The following is a 23490-nucleotide window of genomic DNA, read 5'->3' on the forward strand; positions in this document are numbered from 1 at the left end:
TCTTCTATCACCTGAGTTATCATGTACAACTGAAAACATTTTGTTTTCTATCACCTGAATTATGATTTTTGACTGGAAACCTCACAATCTGAATTATAATTTATTATTAAAAACATTTTGTTCTCTATTACCTGAGATAACATTTATGAATGGAAATCTTTTTCCTCTACTACCTGAGTTATTATTTATGATAGGAAACATTCTCCCTCTAATCTCATGACTTAATCTCATTCTCCCTCTAATTTATGACTTAAAACATTTTGTTCTCCAAACTGAACTAACAAGCAAACCAGAGATACACTCATAGATGGAAAATAGATGATAGCTAGTGGGGGAGGAGTAGTTATGGAGTGGAGGGATTGAGCAAAACAGAATAAGGACCCATGGACATGGACAACAGGGTGGTGATTCCTGCGGGGAGGCAGGTATAGGGGGACTAAATGGTAAAGAAATAAAATATAATAGAGATTATATATAAAAAATCATTTTTTCTGTCAACTGAGTTGTCACTTATGAATGAAAATATTTTTCTATCAATTCATTTATTATTTATGATATGCAACATTCTTCCCCTATAACCTCAGTTATTATTTATAATTAGAAACATTTTTCCTATATCACCTGAGTTTATTTATGACAGAAAAATTCTCTATCACCTGAGTTATTTATGACTGAAAACATTCTTCCTCTATCATCTGAGCTGTCGCTTATGACCAAACATTTTATTCTCTATAATCTTAAATACCATTTATGACTGGAAATGTTTATTATTATTATTTTTTTATTTTATTTTTAGAGATGGAAAGGGAGGGAGAAAGAGAGGGAAAGAAACGTCAATGTGTGGTTGCCTCTCATGTGGCCCCCACTGGGGACCTGGCCTGCAACCCAGGCAAGGGCCTTGACTGGGAATCGAACTGGCGACTCTTTGGTTCACAGCCCACGCTCAATCCACTGAGCTACACCAGCCAGGTATTGTTATTATTTATGATTGAAAACTTAAAAAAAATTGTTTTCTTTCTCCAGAATTATCATTTGTGACTAGAAACCTTTTTTGGTATAACCTGAGCTACAATTTATGACTGAAAACATTTTGTCCTCTATCTTAATTATAATTTTTGACTGGAAATGTTGTTTCTCTATCACCTATGTTAGCATTTATGATAGGAAACATTTTCCCTCAATGATCTGAGTTATTCTTTATGACTAAAAACATTTTGTGCTTTATCATCTCAATTATCATTTGTTACTGTATATGTTTCTCTGTGAACTGAGTTATAAATTATGAAGGAAACATTTTTCCTCTATAACCTGAGTTATCATTTATGACTGAAAACATTCTTTTTCTATAACCTGACTCATTATTTATGACCAAAAACCTTCTTCCATTATTACCTGAGTTATTATTTATGACTGAAAACATTTTGTACTTTATCACCTCAATTATTATTTATGACTAGAAATGTTTCCCTATTACCTAAGTTATAATTTATAATAGGAAACATTCTTCTGCTATCACCTGGTTTATTGTTATGACTTGAAACCTCCTTGCATTATAACCTGAGTTATCCTTTATTACTGAAAATAGTTTTTCCAGTCTAGTCTGAATTATAATTTATTATTGAATATGTTGTTCCTCTGTCATCTGTGTTTTCATTTATGAATAGAATCATTCTTTTCAAATAACTTTACTTACCATTTATGACTGAAGCAATTATGTTCTGTCACTTGTGTTATAATTTATGACTAGAAACCTTCTTTCTCTATAGCCTCAGTATCACCTATAACTGAAAACCTTCCTTATCAGTCTGAATTATTGTGTATGACTGATAACATTTCTTATCTATCACCTGAATTATTATTTATGCCTGGAAATTTTTCTCTATAACCTGAACTATCATTTACGACTGAAAACACTCTTCAACTATCACCCAAGCTATTATATATGACTGAAAACAATCTTTCTCTGTTGCCTGAATTATTATTTATGACTGGGAATGCTTCTCTATCACATGAGTTATAACTTACGACTGAAAATATTTGTTCTCTATCACCTTAATTGTCATTTAGAGCTGAAATGTATCTCTATCACCTGAGGTATCATTTATGGCTGGAAACATTCTTCCCCTATAACCAGAGTTGTTATTTATGACTGAAAACCTTCTTCCTTTATAACTTGAGTTATCATTTATGACTAAAAACATTTTGTTGTTTATAATCCTAGTTATCATTTATAACCAGAAACTGTCTTCCTATACAATGCATTATCTTTTTTGACAGGGCATCTTCTTTCTCAATCATCTGAGGTGCCATGTATGACTGAAAACTCTTTGTTCTCTATCACCTGTGTTATCATTGATGACTGAAAACTGTCTTCCTCTGAAAGCTGGGGTATTTATTACTGAATACATTTTGTTTTCTATCATATGAATTATCACTTAGGACAGGAAACATTCTTGCTCTATAAGCTGATTTATCATTTATGACTGAAAGTTTTTCTCTATAACTTGAGTTATGCCTGGAAACATTTGTTTTCTCTAGCTTGAATTATCATTTATGACTTGAAATCTTATTTCTCTATTATCTGAGTTATTTTTGACTAGACATATTCTTCCTCTATTTCCTCAGTTGTCATTTATGATTGAAAATCTTCATCCAGTATAACCAGAATTATCATTTAGGACTGAAAACAATTTGTGCTCTATCACCTGAGTTCTTATTGACTGGTAGTGTTGCTTATTATCACCTGAGTACCATTTATGACTGAAAACGATTTGTTCTCTATCAGAAAACCTTTTCCCTCTATAACATGTTATCATTTATCATTAGAAACCTTCTTCTATAACCTGAGGTATTATTTCATTTATGAATGAAAACCTTCTCAATCACATGAATTATCATTTATGACTGAAAACATTTTATTCTCTATCAATTTAATGGTCATAGATGACTGGAAATGTTTCTCTATCACCTTATTTATTATTTATGACTGAAAGCTTTATTCTTTTATAATCTGAGTTGTCATTTATGACAGACATTTTTTCTCTGTAATCTTAGTTATCATTTTTGATGGAAAACCTTCACCTGTAATAGTCTGAATCATCATTTGTGACTAAAAATATTTTGTTTTCTATCCCTTAAATTATCATGTGACTATAAATATTATTTACCACTTGAGTTATCATTTATGACTTGAAACATTCCTCTTCTATAACCTGAGTTACCATTTATGACTGAAAACATTCTTTACATCTGAAATCATTTATGACTGGGAATTTTCTTTATCACTTGACAACATTTTGGACTTAATACATTATTTCTCTATCATATGAATTACCACTTATGACAGGAAACCTTTCATTCTCTATCACCTGAATTATCATATAAGGCTGGAAAATTTTGTTTCTATGACCATGGTGACCATTTGTGACTAAGTTTTTTAAAATTTTTCTATTAATGAATTGTCATTTCTATAATGAATTATCATTTATGATAAAACCTCTATCATCATGGTTCCCATTTATGACTAGAAAATTTGTTTTTCTCACATTGGTTATATGATTAGGAATTACTTTATCATCTTACATATCACTTATGACTGAAATTTTTCTTTCTATATCTTTTGATATATTTTTATGACTAAAAAATCTTCTTTTTCTATAACCTGAGTTATAATTTATGACTGGCTACTTTTTTCTTCATCATGTGACTTATCATTTATGCTTGGATACTTTTATTTTTTAAACCTGTTATTTTTTATGATTGAAACATTTTTGGAATCCTTCCACAACCACATCAAAATCACAACTAAATTATAGAACAACCGCTTTTCAGAACCACCTGGAATCCAGCTGAACAAAAGTCCTACAACTAAGGATATACAGAAGAAGCCACATCAAGACTGGAAGGAGGAGCAAAAATGCAGATTAGGCTGGTCATGTACTCACATATATCAGATAAAACTCAGAAGGAATATCTGCTGCAGAAGTCCCGCATGAGGAGCAAGGAGTCCCAGCTTCACATCAGAACCCACAGTGTGTTGGGAACCGCCCTGACTGGTATCAGAAGCTGAAACCCCTGCCTAGCTAAGGCTAAGGGAACGCCCTTGGAACTGTAAGCCAGCAAGGAGACAAAAGCTTATCTCCCTGGCAGGAATGCTGCTTCTGCTGCTTTATTTATGACTGAATCCCCAAAAAGCTTGGTCGGTTAGCCAAAGACGGGTAAGATTCCCCACGGGGGAACGACCTAAGCCAGGCACGATCACTTTGGGAGGCCCCCCCAAAAGAAGGACTTGGGGGGCTGCAGCAAAAGGGGGTGATGGACCCTTGCTCCTCGGCTTTGACATAGCCTGAGTTCTCAGCGTCTGGGAGAAAATCTCCTTATCTCTTGGTTGCCTTAGTTCCCTTGCTCCACCTAAGCCTGAAACAATGACAGGGTGGTACAGCTCGGTACTGAGAAGTGCGGATTTCCCGGGGTGATCAGGCCTAAGAAAGAATATGTAAATTACTGTGAAACCTTCTTTGTTTAGAATGCTCTCAGTTGAATGAGAAGGGTCTTAGGAGGAAGTTAGTTTGTTCCTCAGTCTTACAGCTCTTTGACCCCAACTCAATAGACCAGCAGAGTTCTTTGTTTTCTATGGTTCCTTACTTCCCCTAATGAGTACTGTACTTTACCTGAATTATTATGCAGCATGAGCCTAATAAAAGCAGGTATGGACGGTAAATCAGCGCGCTCCCCACTAGGGGGGGTGGCCATTTCGTCCCTACTTCCCCACAGAAACTAGTTTGTCTCTGTGCATGTTGTTATTTCTCGCGTGTTTATCGTCGAGCCATCCACAGTGTTCCGTGGTCACTGCTGGCCGGTGACCCACACGCAACAACAGTGCAGAGTTCCAGGGCCAGGAAGAGAAGTCCCCATAACTTGTGGCTTTAAAAACAGGCTTGAATTGTAGCTGAGTGAGATGGGGGGCTTTTGGAGTCCAGGCAATTCCTCTTACAGGGCCTATACATAGACATTTGCAGCCTCACTCCCTCTGAGTTCCAGTGGTGGGGCAGCAGGAACATACAAGGAGGAAGTGAGTAATCTGGCATTGGGAAGAGAAAGAAATGGTGGGCAGCTTTTTCCCAGACAGAAGTGCTGGCATAAGCCATTGTTCCTTTAATGGACATTTGTCCCACAGAGCCAGCAGGGAGGTACCATATCTGAGCCTCCATCAACATGGCTATCACTGTTCACCTGGCCTTAGTAATTTCCTGAGACCCTGCCTTACCCAACTTGTGGGTCCATGCAGGCTGTTTTCAGTGGTTTTTCCATGCAAATTGCCTGTCTTGGTTTATGCTTCGGACTTGCCTAAAATCTCTCAAACAAGCAGGATCTGGCTTCAGCTTGCTGTGTACATCTTGCTAAGTGACCCCAGGCCCAGCATTAGTGGCAGCTGGTCTTGGTTTGCAGCTTGGCTTCTCCTGGGCACCTCCAAGTCCAGCACAAGTATCAGCCATCTGCAGATTGCTTTGTAGCTCATTCTGAGTGACACTGGTGGGGCACAGTTGACCTCACCCGCACCTCCAAAAAGGCTCCAGAGACAGTGCACCCTGTGAACAGCTTCAGACCACATTGAAGCACGAAGCAACCTCCTCCAAAAGGTACACTGTCAAGGGACAGACTCAGTAGGCACCAGAGCCCAGCTGCAGTAAGTCCTTCTCCATAAGATTGGCCCCTGCACAGCTGATCCTCAATGGTGGTTGAAGCTGGTCCTCACAGCCAATTAGCCTGGGAGATAAAGATCTCCCATTGAGCTGCCAATAACAATCAAGGCTCAACTGCAACAGGAGGGTATACACAGCTCACAGAGGGGGTGCATTTGGAATGCCCAGCTCTAGTGATTGGAGAGGCTGTGCCACAGGACCCTACAGGACAGCTACTATATTGGACCACTCTACCAAGCCTGAGAGACATAGGATCTCTACCTAATGCATAAAAATAAACACAGGGATGCAGCCAAAATGAGGAGGAAAATGAAAGAACAAAACAAAACTCCAGAAAAAGAACTAAACAAAATGGAAACAAGCAAAGTTCAAAACAATGATTGTAGCCCTGGCTGGCATAGCTCAGTGGATTGAGCACAGGCTGAGAACCAAAGTGTCGCAAGTTCGATTCCCAGTCAGGGTACATACCTGGGTTGCAGGCCACAGCCCCCAGCAACCGCACATTGATGTTTCTCTCTCTCTCTTTCTCCCTCCCTTCCCTCTCTAAAAATAAATAAATAAAAATCTAAAAAAAAATCCATTAAAAAACAATGATTGTAAGAATGTTCAATGTACATAGAGGAAAAATAGATGAACTTAGTGAGAACTTGAACAAAGAAATAGAAACATAAAAATGGAGAAATAAAACAAAATAAAACAGTCAGAAGTAAAGAATATACTAACTTAAATGAAGAATACATTATAGGGAATCAGCAGTGGAGGAGAAGGAACACAGGATCAAATCAGAGATTTGGAAGACAAGGAAGCAGAAAAAACCTAATCAGAACAGCAAAAAGAAAAAAAACAATAAAAAATAGGGCAAGATGGAGGTATAGGTAGATATGCTTCACTTCCTCACACAACCAAGGAAGGAAAACAACCAATTTAAAAACAAAATCAACCAGAACTGCCAGAAAACCAAACTATATGGAAGTCTGACAACCAAGGAGTTAAAGAAGAAATATTCATCTAGACTGGTAGGAGGGGCAGAGACAGCCAACTGGGGTGGAGAGGACACATGACAAGGTGCCGGCTGGTGGAACAGATGGTCCCACATTCATGTACAGGTAAACTGGGAGGAACAACTGTGGAGCAAGACAGACCATGCAACCCAGGGTTCCAGTGCAGGGAAATAAAGCCTCAAAACCTCTGACTGTAAAAACCTGTGGTGGTTGCAGTGGCAAGAGAAACTCCCAGCTTCTCCAGAGAGGCCATTGGAGGAACCAGTGGGGTCCTAGAATGTACTCAAACACATCCACCTAGGAATTAGCACCAGAAAGGCTCAATTCACTTGTGGGTAGCTGGGGAAGTGACTGAAAGTGGGGTGAGAGCCAAGCAAACAGCAATGTTCCTTCTCTGACCCCTCTCCAACACAGCACCACAACACAGCGAAGTGGGTTGCCCCACCCTGGTTGATACCTAAGACTCCACCCCTTGTTATGTAACAGGAGCACCTAGACAAAGATATATGGCCCAAATGAAAGAGCAGATAAAAACTCCAGAAAAAGAACTAAGCAATGAGGAGATAGCCAACCTATCAGATGCAGAGTTCAAAACACTGGTGATCAGGATGCTCACAGAAATGAGTGAGTATGGACACAAATTAAAGAAAGAAGTGAAGGCTATATAAAGTGAAATAAAGCAAAATATACAGGGAACCAACAGTGAAGGAAAGGAAGTCAGGACTCAAATCAATAATTTGGAACAGAAGGAAGAAATAAACATCCAACCGGAACAGAATGAAGAAATATTTTTTTTTTAAATGGGGAGAGGCTTAGGAACCTCTGGGACAACTTTAAACTTTCCAACATCCAAATCATAGGGGTGCCAGAAGGAGAAGAGGAAGACCAAGAAATTGAAAACTTATTTGAAAAAATAATGAAGAAAAACTTCCCCAATCTGGCAAAGGAACTAGACAAGCAAGTCCAGGAAGCTCAGAGTCCTAAAAAAGTTAAACCCAAGGAGGAACACACCAAGACACATCATAATTAAATTACTCAAGATTAAAGATAAGGAGATAATCTTTTTTAAAAAATATTTTATTTATTTATTTTTAGAGAGGGAAGGGAGGGAGAAAGAGAGAGAGAAACATCAATGTGCGGTTGCTGGGGGTCATGGCCTGCAACCCAGGCATGTACCCTGACTGGGAATCGAACCTACAACACTTTGGTTTGCAGCCCGCACTCAATCCACTGAGCTACGCCAGCCAGGGTGGAGATAATCTTAAAAGCAGCAAGAGAAAAGGAGAGAGTTACCTACAAAGGAGTTCTCATAAAACTATCAGCTGGTTTCTCAAAAGAAATTTTGCAGGCAAGAGGGGACTGGAAAGAAGTATTCAAGGTCATGAAAGGCAAGGACCTATATACAAGATTACTCTATCCAGCAAAGCTATCATTTAAAATGGAAGGGCAGATAAAGTACTTCCCAGATAAGGTCAAGTTAAAGGAGTTTATCATCACCAAACCCTTATTATATGAAATGTTAAAAGGATTTATCTAAGAAAAAGGAGAAGATCAAAACTATGATCACTAAAATGACAACAAACTCACAATTATCAACAAGTGGACCTAAAAAAGAAAACAAAGTAAGCAAACAACTAGAACAGGAACAGAATCAGAGAAATGGATATCACATGGAGGATTATCAGTTGTGGGAGGAAAATGGGGGGAAAGGTACAGGGAATAAGAAGAATAATTGGCAGGTACAAAATAGACACAGGGAGATTAAGAATAGTATAGGAAATGAAGAAGCCAAAGAACTTATATGTGCAACCCATGAACATGAACTAAGTTGGGGGGAAATGCTGGTGGGAGAGGGGTGCAGGGCAGAGGAGAATAAAGGGGAGACAAAAAGAATGGGACAACTGAAATAGCATAGTCAATAAAATATACTTTAAAAAATACCACATTCCAAAAAAAAAGGAAGGAAGGAAGGAAGGAAGACCTATGTAAAAAAATGATAGAAAACATCCTTAACCTGGTGAATGAAATAGACATACAATTCCAGGAAGCACAGAGTACCTAACAAGATGAACCCAAAGAGGCCCACACCAAGACACACCATGATCAAAATGCCAAAGGTTAAAGACAAAGAGAATCTTAAAAGCAGCAAGAAAAAAAATGCAGTTAGTTATCTACAAGGGAGCTCCCATAAGACTGCCAGATGATTTCTAAACAGAAACTTTGCAGGCTAGAAGGGATTGGCAAGAAATGCTCAAAGTGATGACAAGCAAGGACCCACAACCAAGATTACTTTACCCTGTAAAGCTATCATTTAGAATTGAAGAACAGAGAAAGAAGCTCCCAGATTTAAAAAAAAGAAAGAAAAAGAAAGCTGAAGGAGTTCATCTGCACCAAACCAGTATTACAAGAAATGTTAAAGGTTCTTATTTAAGAAGGAAAAAAAGATAATAATAAAATGTCAATAAAGGCATAGCTATCAATAATTATTTTAAATGCAAATGGACTAAGTGCTCCAATCAAAAGACATATGGAAACTTAATGGATAAAAAACAAGATGTTTACATATGCTGTGTACAAGAGACTCACTTCAGATAGAAAGACACACATAGGCTGAAAGCAAAGGAATGGAAAAAGATATTTCATGAAAATGGAAACAAACAAACAAAAAAGATGGCATAGCAATATTTATACCAGTCAGAATGAACTTTAAAACAAAGCTTTATAACAAGAGACAAAGAAGGACCCAACAATTTCACTTCAGTGTATTTTCCCAAAGAAACCCAAAAACACTAAATCAAAAAGACATATACATTTATATGTTCATTACAGTATTACTTAGAATAACTAAGATATGGAAGCAAACTAAGTGTCCATTAATAGACAAATGGATAAAGAAGTGGTACATATGTGTATAATGGAATATGACTCAGCCATAAACAAGAATGAAATCTTGCAATCTGCAACAACATGGATAGACCTAGAGGGTATTGTGCTGAGGGAAGTAAGTCAGACAGAGGAGGACAAATGTCATATGATTTCACATATATGTGGTATCTAAAAAACAAAATAAATGAACAAGCAGAACAGAAATAGACTTATAGTATAATCTCAGCAGTGGAATTGGTGGGTCAAAAGGCAGTCCCATTTTTAGTTTTCTGAGAAAATTCCATACTGTTTTCCACAGTGGCTGCACCAGTCTGAATTCCCACCAACAGTGTACTAGGGTTCCCTTTTCTCCACATCCTCACCATTGCTTGTTTTTTGTTGATTTGTTTATGATGGCTATTCTAACTGGTATGAAGTGGTATCTCATTGTGGTTTTAATTTGCATCTCTCTGATGGCTAGTGATGCTGAGCATCTTTTCATGTGTCTCTGGGCCCTCTGTATGTCCTCCTTGGAGAAGTGTCTGTTCAAGTCCTTTGCCCATTTTTAATTGGGTTGTTTGTCTTCCTGGAGTGGAGTCATGTGAGGAAAAAGAACATTTTTTTCCTATCACTTGAGCTATTATCAATTATTGGAAACTTTTCTTTTTCTACCTGTCTTTTTATGACTGGAAATCTTTCTTTCTCTATCACTTTAGTTTTTTTTTTTTAAAAAAAAATAGGAATCTTCTTCATTTATCACCTGAATTACTGTTTATGACTGGAAACTTTTCTTTCTCTATCATGTAGTTATCATTTGTAACTTGAAGCCTTCCTTGTCTATAACTTCGCCTACCTTTTATGACTCGAAACCTTTTTCTCTATCCCATGAGTTACTATTTATAACTTGAAGCATTCTTTCTCTATCATAGCTATAACTTATAATTGGAAAACTCTTTCTCTATCATCTGACTTACCTTTTATGACTGAGTCATTCTCTGCCAATTAAGTAATTGTTTATAAATAGAAAACTTTTTTCTTTATTTCCTTAGTTATCATTTATGACTGGAAATCTTTTTTCTTTATTACCTGAATTATACATATCAGAAGCTTTTTTTTCTCTCTCACACATAATTTCTCATTTGTAACTAGAAATCTTTCTTTTCTGTCACCTAATTTATTCTTCATGACTGGGACCCCTCTCTTTATATCACCTGAGTTATCATTTATCACTAAAAACTTCTTTTTATCACATGAGTTATCATTCATGTGTAGAGTCCTTTCTTCTCTCTTAATTCCCTTATCATTTATGACATGAAACCTCCTTCTCTATCTCCTGACTTATTTATTACTGAAAGCCTTTATGCTCTATCAGCTGACTTAAAGTTTATTAATGAAAAGCCTTTACCACCTGAGTTATCATTTATGGCTGGAAACTGTCCCTATCACCCAAGGTATTAATACTGGATGCATGCTCTCCTTATCTGATGAGTATCATTAGTGTCTGGAAACCTTTCTTTCCCTCTCACCTCGTTATCACTTGAACTAGGAAGCTTTTTAAAATAAATCTATATAGAGTTCTGGCCAAGATGGAGGCATAGTTAGAAACCCTTCACTTCCTCGGACAACCAAAAGAAAGATAATGACCAATCTAAAATCAATAAACAACTAGAAGCACCAGAAAATCAAACTTCATGGAACTCTAAGAACCATGGAATTAAAGAAAAAATCAACCAGACCAACCAGACCGTTAAGGCAGCAGATGGAGAGAAACCTCAGTGAGGCGGCCGACCCTGTAGGTGGGACTGGCTGCTCACGGCAGCAGGCTGTGCACGAGGGGCTGACTTAAGGGAAAACTGACTCAGAGGTGGCTGTGGACTATGGAGGTTGCCATGGAGGGAGAAACTCCCAGTCTCACATGGGAATTCATTGAAAAGTGCACTAGAGACGAGGGGGCCAGTCGCACTGTTCCCTCTCTGGCCCCTCCCCCACAGGCAGCATCACATTGCGGAAAGGAGGTTTGCCCTGCACGGGTGATTACCTAAGGTCCCGCCCCCTTACAACTTATCAGGTGCGCCAAAATGAAAGAACAGAGCAAAACCTCAGAAAGAGAGCTAAGCAATGAGGATATAGCTAACCTATCTGATGGAGAGTTTAAAGTCCTGGTAATCAAAATGCTCACGCAACTGATTGAGCTTGGTCGAAAAATGAAAGAACAAATGAAAGATACCGAAAATGAAATAAAGCAAAATATTCAGGGAACCAACAGTGACAGGAAGGAAACCAGGACTGAAATCAATGATTTGGAACAAAAGGAAGAAATAAACATCCAACCAGAACAGAATGAAAAAAAAAGAATTCAAAAAAGTGAAGAGAGTCTTACAAACCTCTAGGACAACCTGAAACATTCCAATATCCGAATTATAGGGGTGCCAGAAGGAGAAGAACAACAGCAAGAAATTGAAAACTTATTTGAACATATAATGAAGGAAAGCTCTAATTTGGTGAAGGAAATCGATTTTCAGGAAGTCCAGGAAGCCCAAAGAGTCCCTAAGAAGTTGGACCCAAAGAAGAACACACCAAGGCACATCATTATTAAGTTACCCAAGATAAAAGACAAAGAGAGAATCTTAAAAGCAGCAAGAGGAAAGGAAAGAGTTACCTACAAAGGAGTCTTCATAAGGCTATCAGCTGATTTCTCAAAAGAAACCTTGCAGCAAGAAAGGGCTGGAAAGAAGTATTTGAAGTCATGGAAGGCAAGGACCTACATCTAAGATTACTCTCTCCAGCAAAGCTATCATTTAGGATGGAAGGGAAGATAAAGTATCCCCAGATAAGGTCAAGTTAAAGGAGTTCATCATCACCAAGCCAATTATTATGTGAAATGTTAAAGGGACTTATCTAAGAAAAGATCAAAAACATGAACAGTAAAATGACAACAAACTCACAACTATCAATAAATGAACCTAAAAAAATACTAAGCAAACAACTAGAACAGGAACAGCATCAGAGAAATGTACATCATGTGGAGGGTTTTCAGTGGGAGGGGAAGGGGAGGAATAGGGGGAAAGGTACAGGGAAGAAGAAGCATAATTGGTAGGCATAAAATAGACAGGGAGAAGTCAAAAATGGTATAGGATAAGAGAACTCAAAGAACTTATATGTACAACCCATGGACATGAACTAAGGGGGGATGCTGGATGATTGGGGGATACAGGGTGGAGGGGGAAATAAAGGGGGAAATTGGGAAAACTATAATAGCATAATCAATAAAATATAATTAAAAGTAAAATAAATCTATATAGTTTTATTAAGACAAAAACTGACAGTGTGGTATGAAGTTTACATTTAAACAAAGGTTTCATAAAAACCTAACACAGGCCTAAAAAGATTTTACAATGAGGTTCTAGCTGCAGGTCTAGTTGACATCAAGTCTGATGGATCTCGTGATTTAAGACAGCATTTTGGGTATTAAATAATTCTTAGGATTAAAGAAGAATTTTTTTTTGTTTTGTGTTTTAAAGTGAACTACTGCCCCAGTATGAAAGTTTAATCTTCTCCTGAGACCACAGCTTTTGAAACATTTCAACTCCTGAAGTGATTCGGTGAGCTTGTGTTGTCAATGACTGCATCTTGCCACGAATAGTTCAACGTTCAGCAAACAGAGAGGGTCCAAGAATTTTCTACCCTAAGTGCCTGGGCATTTCTCTTTACTTTCACACCTCTTATGCCACCCTCTTACCCTCTCCAAATACCTCAGCCAGTGGTTTGGATGGACAAGCTAATATTTATAACTTCATAACTGGAAAGAAAGGGTCTTCTTGCTAGTTTCAAGAATTAGCACCTCTAAGACAGAATGATCTGCCTCCATATATACTCCAACAGAAGAAGTTCCCTCCTCAACCAGTTTCCATCCCCCAAAGGGCAGCTTTGGTAACTGATCAACTAGCTTAGTCCTTTGTTACCAACAGCATTCGGCTCAGGCAGAGAATGCCTTGGCTTTCGCAGCTTTTAAACAGCTTCTCACAGTCCTCATTTACATTGCCAATGACATATTTTGCAAAACATAAAATATTCTGGACACAGAACTGAATCACCCGTACTCATTTTACTCATGCCTCAAATTACTTATTTTTCGTTTCCCCAGTCAGGCCCCAAATTTTAACAAAAAGAATCTTACCCATTGCCCTTCCTTCCCACCCCATCACTTTCACCCCCAAATAATACACAGTAATAGCCAGAAATCTGCACACATGCTCTATGCTGTAAAAATGCAGAGTTAACACGTGGTAGGACGAAGGCTGTGTGCTGTAGGAATGCTATTTGAAGATCTGCAAAATCTCTTTGCTCTCCCACACAGCCCTTCTGCAGGTTTCATCCTTCCCAGAAGGCCCTTTGCTTTCCTCAGTAAAGTGCAGAATGAGTTGCCTTGGAACCCATATCCTCCTTCCCCTACACAGCCCTTGACCTGCTGCAGGGCACAGAAACTGTACTGACTCTGCAAAGAACATTTTCTCAAGCCACTTTATAGTGTCAGGACAAGTAGAACTCATTTCCCACTTGAAAACCACAGTCAAATGTGATAGGGGCATGTGACTCTTGTCATCTTTTCTGCCATCATCCTCCAAGTGGTAGGAATGCCACATCGGCCTTTCTTCATAGAAGGATATGACAACCTGGTAGCACTTGACCATGGCTTTTTTGGCAGAGACCAGGTCAGCCTCGTCCAGGTCACTTTTCCCAATTCATTAGGAACATGAGTTCTCCACTAGAGTCTGTAGCTCCAATAATTCACACCAGCTCCAAACCCCAGGCAAAGCCTCATTGCTTTTCTTTTCTTTTTCTATTTTTTTAAAGATTTTATTTATTTACTTTTAGACAGAGGGGTAGGGAGAGGGAGAGAAACACCCATGTGTTGTTGCTTCTTGCACACCCCCCGCCCCTGCACTGGGGACCTGGCCTGCAACCCAGGCATGTGCCGTAACTGGGAATCGAACCCGTGACTCTTTGGTTTACAGGTCAGAGCTCAATCCACTGGGCCACACTTGCCAGGGCCTCATTGCTTTTCTGACTCTCCTTTCACTTTGGGCTTGCTCTCCTCTCCTTTTTCTTCAGAGTCAGAGCCAGCATTGTGCTCGCCTCCCTCTGATTTCTCTCCCTTGTGGGCTGTTTTCTGTGACTGTAGAAACTTGGCAATGAAGTGGGCACAGTCCGGGCTCTCTTCTGGCTCCCGCGTGTGGCCCTCATGGAGAACCCTCTTCCCCTTGAGGAGCTACTCCACTTTGCCCTTTACTACTCCACAGTCGAGAACTTTTCCCATCACGTATTCCTCTTCCTCCCTTTCTAGCACTTCCTCCACTTTCTTTTAATTTTGTGTTTTCCCCATAGTGCCCACCAGCTTTCTGGTATAAAGGGTGACGCTGTTCAGAGTAGCACCCGAGAGCCAGACAGGAATCGGTGTCATGCTACTGGCAGCATCTCGTCAGGCTGGTATGAGGAGTGGCCCCCGGAAAAGTGACAGGCCTGGTGGCCACTGCCGAGCCCCTCCCTGAAGCAGCAGCTCAGGGCCAGTGGCCCCCCGCCTCCCCCCCCCCGCCCCACCGCTGCAGGAACCTTTGTTATCACCAGAATTCTCACTGTGACAGGAAAACTTGTTTTTATCGCCTGAGTTATCATTTATGACTGGAAAACTTGATCACATGAGTTAGCATTTATTCATTGATACCTTTCCTTCTCTATTATCATTTATGACTGCAACCTGCTTTCTTATCACGTGACTTGTTATTTATGACTGGAAACTTTCTCTGTGATCTGAATATCATTTATGGTTGAAGATCTTTCTTTCCCTATGCCTTGAGTTTTCTTTTATGTTCCCAGAGCTACATTGCACACCTTGTTTTACTTTTAATGGTTTTCTTTTCTTAAGTTAATGGTTTACATGGAAAAAGAAAAACTGTTAAACAGAAGTTTGAAAAATATAGCTATGAATTCATGTCCTGACTGACTTTCTGTTCTTAGTTTGAGGTACGGATTTTTTACACCACCCCTTTTTGGCACTCTTTGGGAAAGATATCACTATAGGTATTTCTCCCAATACCAGGCACTCAGTAGACTTGCAAAATGCCATACCAGCTGAAATTGCTCAAGGCAACAAGATATGTTACCAGGTTACCTAGAAAAGTTTAAGTTGCTCCTAATGTTTTTGTGTAGTCTTCTTGAGGCATTAAAAACAGGGAGCCTGTCTTCCAACCACCTGGGTTTAGGGCAGCAATTGCTCGAACATAAGTTTGTCTTGTTTTTTCTCTTTGAGTTTTTCAGAAAATAGGGGTCACCCGTGTGCTCTGTTTTGTCAGCTTCCTCGCTGCAGGCATTACCAGCACGCTCCTGCTCTTCCTCGCTTGGGTCGTGGCCACGTGTGGCCCACTCCGCTCCCTCTGGGCTGGCATACAGGAGCCTGGAGCTCCCAGAGTGGCTCGTGCTGAGTCCACAGCAACTCTGTAAAGATGTCTGATCGTACCTTCATTGACAAGAGGGGAACTCAGACTCCTAGTGGGTCGACTCTTTGCTCCAAGCTGCCCAGAGCCACTGAGCAGGGATGTGAAATGCAAGACCAGTCCCCGACATGCCGCCTCCCCCCGCAAAGGCCACACTGTTCCCTGGGACACACCAGCCTCCCAGGCAGCGTGGTCTGTCTGCTTTGTTCACAGAGGAGTTCTTTCCAGTGGGTCTTGAGACCTTCGGGTGGCTGGTATTTTTGAGAAGCAGAGGGCCCTGTTCGTTGGCCCAGTGGGGACGGGCCACCTTGGACAGACACGCCCATCCCACATATCTACTGGGGCAGGCTGCCACCTGCCAGCCAGCGCCCTCCCTCACCCCAGGCCCTGTGACCCCAGGTAACTTCATGGAAAGTTTCTGTGGAGGAAGCATTTGCTCTGACTCCATGTAAGTTTTCAGAATCACGCAGCTGTGTGTCTGACTTAGAGGATACTGGGCGCCCCCTGCCCTGACCAGGCGGCGAGCTGGCCTGAGCTCGGAGGCAGAGCACACCTTCAGACTTAGCAGGAAACACGAACACGATTCTCTCTGGCTCTGTGACCCCAACCATGCTTTACTGAGCCTGAAGCTCTGTGGGGAACGGGTGAGGACTCTTTTTCCCTCATTTACCGTATCAATTGTTGTCACCTGTCACTCAGTGACGGGCACATCTGCAAGAGGAGCTCCAGCCTGTGTAGTTGGGGCACTGCTCGCCATGGGACAGAGTCTGTAGGACGATGTGGCTGGTGGGACAGGCTCTGCCTGGTGTGGGCTGTCAGGGTGGTGCTCAGCATTTCATGGCCCTTGTGTCAGTCAAGAGACCCCATGTCAAAGTGACCCTATTCTCGGGAAACCAAGCACCCATGCCCTGAGTGTGTAGATCAGCTCTCCTCATGAAGACAGGAGTGAGTGCGCCAGAGAGACTCCAACAGGATGGACAGATGGCAGGACTTGGTCTGCATGTCCCTGGGCAGGCTCAGGATGCACAGACAAACATATACAACTGTGTGCATACAACCACATGCACACAATCAAATACCTATGATTGCACATGCAATCTCACACATGCACATGTGGTCTGGTGTGAGCTTCCCAGTGTCTGAAGAGAAGCGTTGGCCCATGGCTACCATGCCCTCTCTGGTTTTGCCTGGACACACACTAGTGACACAGTCACACCCCATCAGTCCTGTGAGCGACTGCAGGCAGGTGGGAAGGGCTGACAAACTGCCGACCTGCCTTGTAAGGCAGCAGTGGGCTTGGGCTCAGGGTGTCAGTGGCCAGCATGCTGCGGCATCTCCCTCCATCAAAAGCCACTGTCTTTCTTCTGATGCTGGCGCCTATGTTTTCCCTACCGGTCAGCTCCCCAGGCAGAGTCTTGGTGTCCCTCCTGCCCTGGGCCGGCAGCTCTTTCCTCCAAGGGCTCAGGGCCTGGCCACCTCCGACTCCACTGCACCCAGCCCACCACCCCCTCTCTCCTGTCGCACTTTAAGTCTCAAGTAACCCAGTCACACTTCCCCACTTGAGGATAAAGGACTGATGTCTGAGTGGCATTGGGGTCCCACTAGCAGGGACGGCTCCAGACCTGACTAAGGAGCCAAATCTGTCACCTATTTCTTTAAAAAAATTTTTCCTTTTGGCCAGTTTGGGGAAGAGTCCTTCTCTTGCCTCTGGGCACCAGAAGAGCCCAAATTGAGAACTGCCCCATCAGAGACCCTGAGAGCAGAAGCCTTCACAGAACAATGCCAAGGGAGATGGGAGTGCCCGCTCAGTGACTGGGTGGGGGACAACAAACTGTTGCAGGTCTGTTGCTCTGGGGGGGTCTTCTACTCCGAGGGAGGAGCGTTGACGTCAGGGAGCACGGGGCAGCCACTGTCTAAGATAAGAAATGCTGGGCCCAAACTCCCTGCCTCACAGGCAGGCTCTCTGCTGGGGACTGGCCCACCGTGCGTGGCCTTTGTTTCTGAGGTGGACCTGGCCAGCAGGTCCTCCCCTCAGGACATGGCAGGTAGCACTGGGTGAGGACGCCATCGTCCTGCTAGAATTGTCTATTTCCGCCTCAATTTACTTCTCTTTGCATACGCTTGGCAACACTTGCTCCGTCTTCCCTTGAATCCTTCTCTGTACGTGGGTCTCGGCGCCCACTGACCAGTGCGTTTGTGTTCTACACCTGTGCTCTGAGGGAGGTCGGCTGCTACCCCGTGGCCCACCATTCAGCCACACGCTGCATTCCTTCTCAAAGGAACAGAGGGGCCTGCCCAGAGACCTCGGTGGCCACGTGGCCAGAGGCCCTCACCCCCACTTTCAGGCTCCCCCTCACCCCTGCCTATAACACCAGCTGCTTTGGACTTGGCTCAGAGGGTGAACTGCAGCCTTGCTATTAACTTGTTGGAGTAAATTGGAGAACTAATGGTGATAATGAGACAGTACAACATCACCCACTGTCAACCCCTTCCTGGGCGCTCCAGACAGAAGAGCTGGCTACCGGCACTCGGGTCAGGGAAGCTTTGGCACCTTTTGTGTCAGGACAGTGGGAGTCTCAGGATCTGGCAGGGAAGCCAACTCCTGGCCCACCCACCAGCCTATCACAGAGTTGCTATGTTTTTGTCTGAGACACGCGACTTCTTTTACTTCCCTTTGAAGAACAATTGGCAAATGTTCCAGTTAGTTTTTCTTGGGCTTAATGTTTGGAATAAAAGGGAAGTAGGGCCATTTCTTAGGCTGGACAGACAGATGGCGAAACCCTGTGTGCCTGTGTCCTGATTACAAAGGCAGCACTCTGGGCGGGAAGCAGTGCTGTGTGGACAACGGGTAAGGCCCTCTTTGCTTCTGAAGTCAACCTGAAGTTAGGCCTGGGTGTACTTTCCAGTTTTTCCCATTGCAAAATGAATGGCCCGATGTTTACTTAGCAGAAGAAGTAAGTATAATTACTGGGAGCTGAACTTTCAGCCCGCGAATGGGGAACTGTCAGGTTAAAATGATCAAAGCTTTGGTTTTAAATTGTGTGTATCTACCGAGCAGAACCTTCATCTTATTTTTGTAAGAAATTGGAGTTGACAGCTTGTTTGCGCAGCATAAAACCTCCAGTCATCAAGACACTTAGGAAGTGGGGTGTTCCCAAGCACAAAGCCTGAACCCTCAATGACAAACCAGCATCCTGGGGACCTGCTCACATCCCAACGGCCCCGACACTCTGAGCCGGCCTGGCCTCGTCTGGCCTGCAGTGGTTGGGTGAGTCCATTCCCTTGGCTCAGTAGAAGCACCTAATCCAAATGATGGGACAACGGCTTCATGGGTTACGGGGAGGATTTCAGAGAGTGCTTCTTGAGATGCTCCAAGGATGAGTACGGTGGGCATAAGGCCAGCCGCCCACCTCACGGATCTCGTTATTCTTACGGGCGCCCCATTTATCCTCTGCATAAACCCAAACTGAGGCCTCCTTGTTATTATCTACGTTTTGCTGGTGAGTGACAGGGTTGCAAAAGCCTTACCAAGGTCATGTGACCAGCAGTGGTGGCTCTGGGGACACGCGGCACGCAGCAAATAGAACACCAAGTCTGTGGGCTGATGCCAGACGCTGTTCTCCGGGAGGCTGTAGTGTTTTTCAAACATGAAACAACACTAAGAAATTCAGCTCTAAGAAAGTGATGCTCGGCCAGCCTTGCTTTTTTCTCGTCTCGAGTCGACTGGGAGCTCTGAGCAGGCTGGGAGGGTGGGCACCGCCTCTTGTCTCCTCTTAGAGCAGAAGTGTCTGAAATCTGCAGGCTCATCATCCGTCCCCTCAATTACAGGTTTCCATCTGCTCGACTGCCCACGCTTTGTCTCTGTGGCTTTGTCTCTTCTTCTTTTTTTTTTTTTTTTGCCTCCAACCGTTGAGACCAGGTTTTCTTGAGCTGGTTTGAGTGGTTTGAAAGGTGCACATTCATCTTTATTATTCTGTTGCTCTGGACTTGTCGGGGCCACAGTTGGGCTGTTCCCCCTCGACAGCCTGCACTGGTCACCATGGGTGCCCTCTTCTGGCATCCCCTCATGCTCTCCCGACAGAGGCCGTCTGTGCTGCACTCGCCAGGCCATTGCACCTCGTGTCCTCCTTCCACTGCAGCCCACGGAAAACCTGAGGCTCCCACAAACTTGGGACCTGGCTCTACTGTCCTCAGCTGATACATGCAGCTGGTGCCCATCCTGCTGTTTGTGGGGCCCCTTCCCTTGAGCATCTGGACTTTCCTCCTTGGTTTTGTGCTCTTAATTTTTAGGACAATGGTTCTAGGTGGGGGTGCTTTATGCCCCATGCCCTTCGGCTTCAGTGCACCCTGCTGTCCACAGTCTTGTTTCTCTTTTCGTGAATCTTTTTACGTGAATCTTTTTGTCCTACTTTGTTTCTCTCCCCTGGGAGCCCTTGGGTGTGGACGTCCCCTTCTGCCCTTAGTGCCCTCTCTGTTCTTGGCCCTCTCTCGTGCGCCTGCACTTGGCTGGACTCATCTGGCTGCTGGGGCTCCGGATGCCACTGCCACCTCTGAGTTCTGTATTTCAGCTACTGGGTGTCTTATTCCCGAAGGCGACTCACTCTCTTCATGACTGTTCCTTCCACGTTATGCCTCCTTCCTTGTCTCTGGGGTTATTTGATGCCTTGTTCTTGTCATTCTGTTAACTTTGGAATTACACCCTTTCCTGTTGACATGGCCGCTCTGGTGTGTGGCATGCCTCCCAGATTCCTAACACCTGGGTCCCCTCTGGACCGTACAAAGCACCTGGGAAGCTTTGCTCCCACCACTCCCTCCCAATGCTTGTGTTGCCACTGCATTCAACCTGGGGCCCCGAGTCCTGGTTGCCCTTCTTTTCGTAGCCACCATCTGTGTAGGTCTATTCACACCTTCGGAGATGTCTGCACTCCTCCCCTTCTTCACTGTGATGTCTCGCCTGGGTTCTGTCAAAGCCGTCTTCACATTTCTGTATCAGGCCAAGAGCCTGGTGCTCAAGTGCAGGCGGGCAGATGTCCCCACAGCAACGCTGCCTCTGCCTCGGGGCTGCCCATGGCAGCTCTGAGCATCCTTCTGTCCTTGCCAACTGACAGAGGCCTTTGAGGAGGGACTCACTGTCACCAGTGCTTTGCTCTTTCGGCAGGTGCCTGGCCTGCTAACTTACTGTTCTTGATTTCCCTAAGGATGTTTATGATGCTCTTTTCCACTCCATGTTCTTGCTGTCCCACCACATCGGGCCTAGGCGGGGCTGCTCAGCTGCCATCCTGCTTCCATCCAGGCTGCACTCCCCGGTTTGGACTCCTAGCTGCACAATGGAGTTGGGGTGGGGGCGGGACCAACACCAAGTTTATGCAGCCTTGCCTCCTGCTGCACACTCTCTGGCTGCTCTCAGAGGCCGTGTCAGATGGTAGCAGGCCCATCCCTGCCCCCCGCAGCATAGGTGCAAGGTGGGAACTGGGAGGAAAATCCGGCTTCCCAAACTCCACCAGGAGGCGATGATGGGCTGGTCCCCTTTCAGGTCCATGAACCCACGTGGTTCCTTGGATTTGGCTCTGAGTGGGGGGACGGGTAGACCCAAGCCAAGCTCAGCTCCTCCTGTGTCTCCCCCAGCTTCCTTCCCTCCCTTCTCCCATCCCAAGCAAACCTTAGTCTGGTGAGTGTGAGAAATGTGGGGGCGGAAGGACGTATAACATGTTAAACATATTACAGCACAGGAAAATGTGGCTTTTGAGATGAAATAACCCATCTGGGGCTGCTGGCCAGAAACAGCCCGAGCTGAGACTGGATTCCTGAGTTGGTTGGCCGCAGGATGAATCAACAGCTGTTCCAAGCAGGGTCTCTGGACCATCTGGATTCATCTCTGAAAGAGAAGTTTTTTTCTCCTTCTTGTCGAGTTTAGCCTTCTCTGAATCTGGGTTCCTGGAGCACAGAGGGTACACCTAGGTGGAGTGGCTGACACAGCAGCTGGTTCTCAGGTACCACCTTCACCCCACCCGTCTGGTGCCTGGACACTGGCTGGAAGTCACGGAAGCAGCATCGTGTGCTGCATGTGCCCAGTGCACAGATGCTCGGCAGGCAACACAGGCGGCAAAGGTGGACATGCGAGACAGGCCTCCCAAGTGCCTCACGACAGCTTTCAACAGCTCCTGGGGGCATTGTGACACCTCAGACAAGAGCCTAGGGTTGGGGGAACGTCAGTTGTTCAACGTGGATTAGTTGCAAGTGAGATCTGGGATCGGAAGCCAGATTTTCTCTGATAAAGAACTCAGCACCCCCTGGATGGTGTGGCTCAGTGGATTGAGCACTGGACTGTGAACCAAAGGGTCACTGGTTCAATTCCCAGTCAGGGCACGTGCCTGGGTGTGGGCCAGGTACCCAGTAGGGGTCAAGTGAAAGGCAACCACACAGTGATATTTTTCTCCTTCTCTTTTTCCCACCCTTTCCCTCTGTCTAAAAATAAATAAAAATCTTTTAAAAACAACAACAAAGAACTCAGCACTTCACCCCTTTGCCAGTGGTTTTCATACTTTTTAAAATCCATCCAAATGTCCTTCCAAAGAAGTCTTATCCAGAAACCCCATCTGTGGATGAAATGAAACAAAGCTTCTCTGCCTGGAGGGACAGGTGGAGCCTGGGCCCTGGGTTTGGCTGTGGCATCTGCATGACCCTCCTGTGGTGGCTCCAGCACAGGGCTCTTCGATGGTAGGTTGGCCTCTATTACAAGCTGCCTCTCAGGACGGATAAGTTCCTGTCTGTCTCCTTTGTGGTGGGAAAAACACAATAAAAGGGGAGAACGGGCTGGGAGAGGCCTGTGCTAGGGACTGGTTCCAGGGAAGCATTCAGTGTTGGGTTCCAGAAGAGGCTTACCTGTGAACTCTCAGGGATCCTGGCAACCTCTTCATCACCTTGAAGGAAAAAGAGAAAATGGGTGGGTTGAGGTGGCTGGGCAGTGGCCCTGTGCCCTGGCCCACCCGGGGCCTGCTGGGGAGTGTCCGTGGCTCAGCTGCCGAGATCCCAGACCCCGAGTTGCATAGCACTGAGCCCCACAGCAGGGGCATGGCTGCAGAAAAGCTGTGTTGAGCTGCATGGGAGTTCAACAGCTGAAACAGCAGGTCCCCAGGAGCCATCCACTCAGCCAGGCTGGGTCTTCTCAAACTGGGCCTGGGGCACTCTCTGAGAGGCAGTGGCCTTGACTGACAGAGTATCTTTCCTTCGCAGGTTTTACCGGGAACTGACTGTGTGAGGGCATTACAAGGCCCTCCCAGGGCCTGTGAACCTACGGACTCTGTCCTTATACGGCTTTGCATAAATACCTGGCCCCATGGTAACAGATGCAAAGGGTCATATGCAAGGCTGCAACATGAGCTCAGACTACTAGGAAACATGCTCTGGGACAGGTGTCTGGGCACAGACGTA

At 43.9% G+C, this 23490-nt stretch overlaps 1 pseudogene; it reads right to left on the reverse strand.

Moving 5' to 3' along the window:
- Positions 1–5812: 5812 nt before the first annotated feature.
- Positions 5813–14981, reverse strand: LOC123824962 (annotated as a pseudogene).
- Positions 14982–23490: the final 8509 nt, after the last annotated feature.

The sequence above is a fragment of the Phyllostomus hastatus genome, unplaced genomic scaffold (genome assembly GCF_019186645.2).
Source record: "Phyllostomus hastatus isolate PE091 unplaced genomic scaffold, TTU_PhHast_1.1 phas_contig_58, whole genome shotgun sequence".
NCBI classification, from domain to species: Eukaryota; Metazoa; Chordata; class Mammalia; order Chiroptera; family Phyllostomidae; genus Phyllostomus; species Phyllostomus hastatus.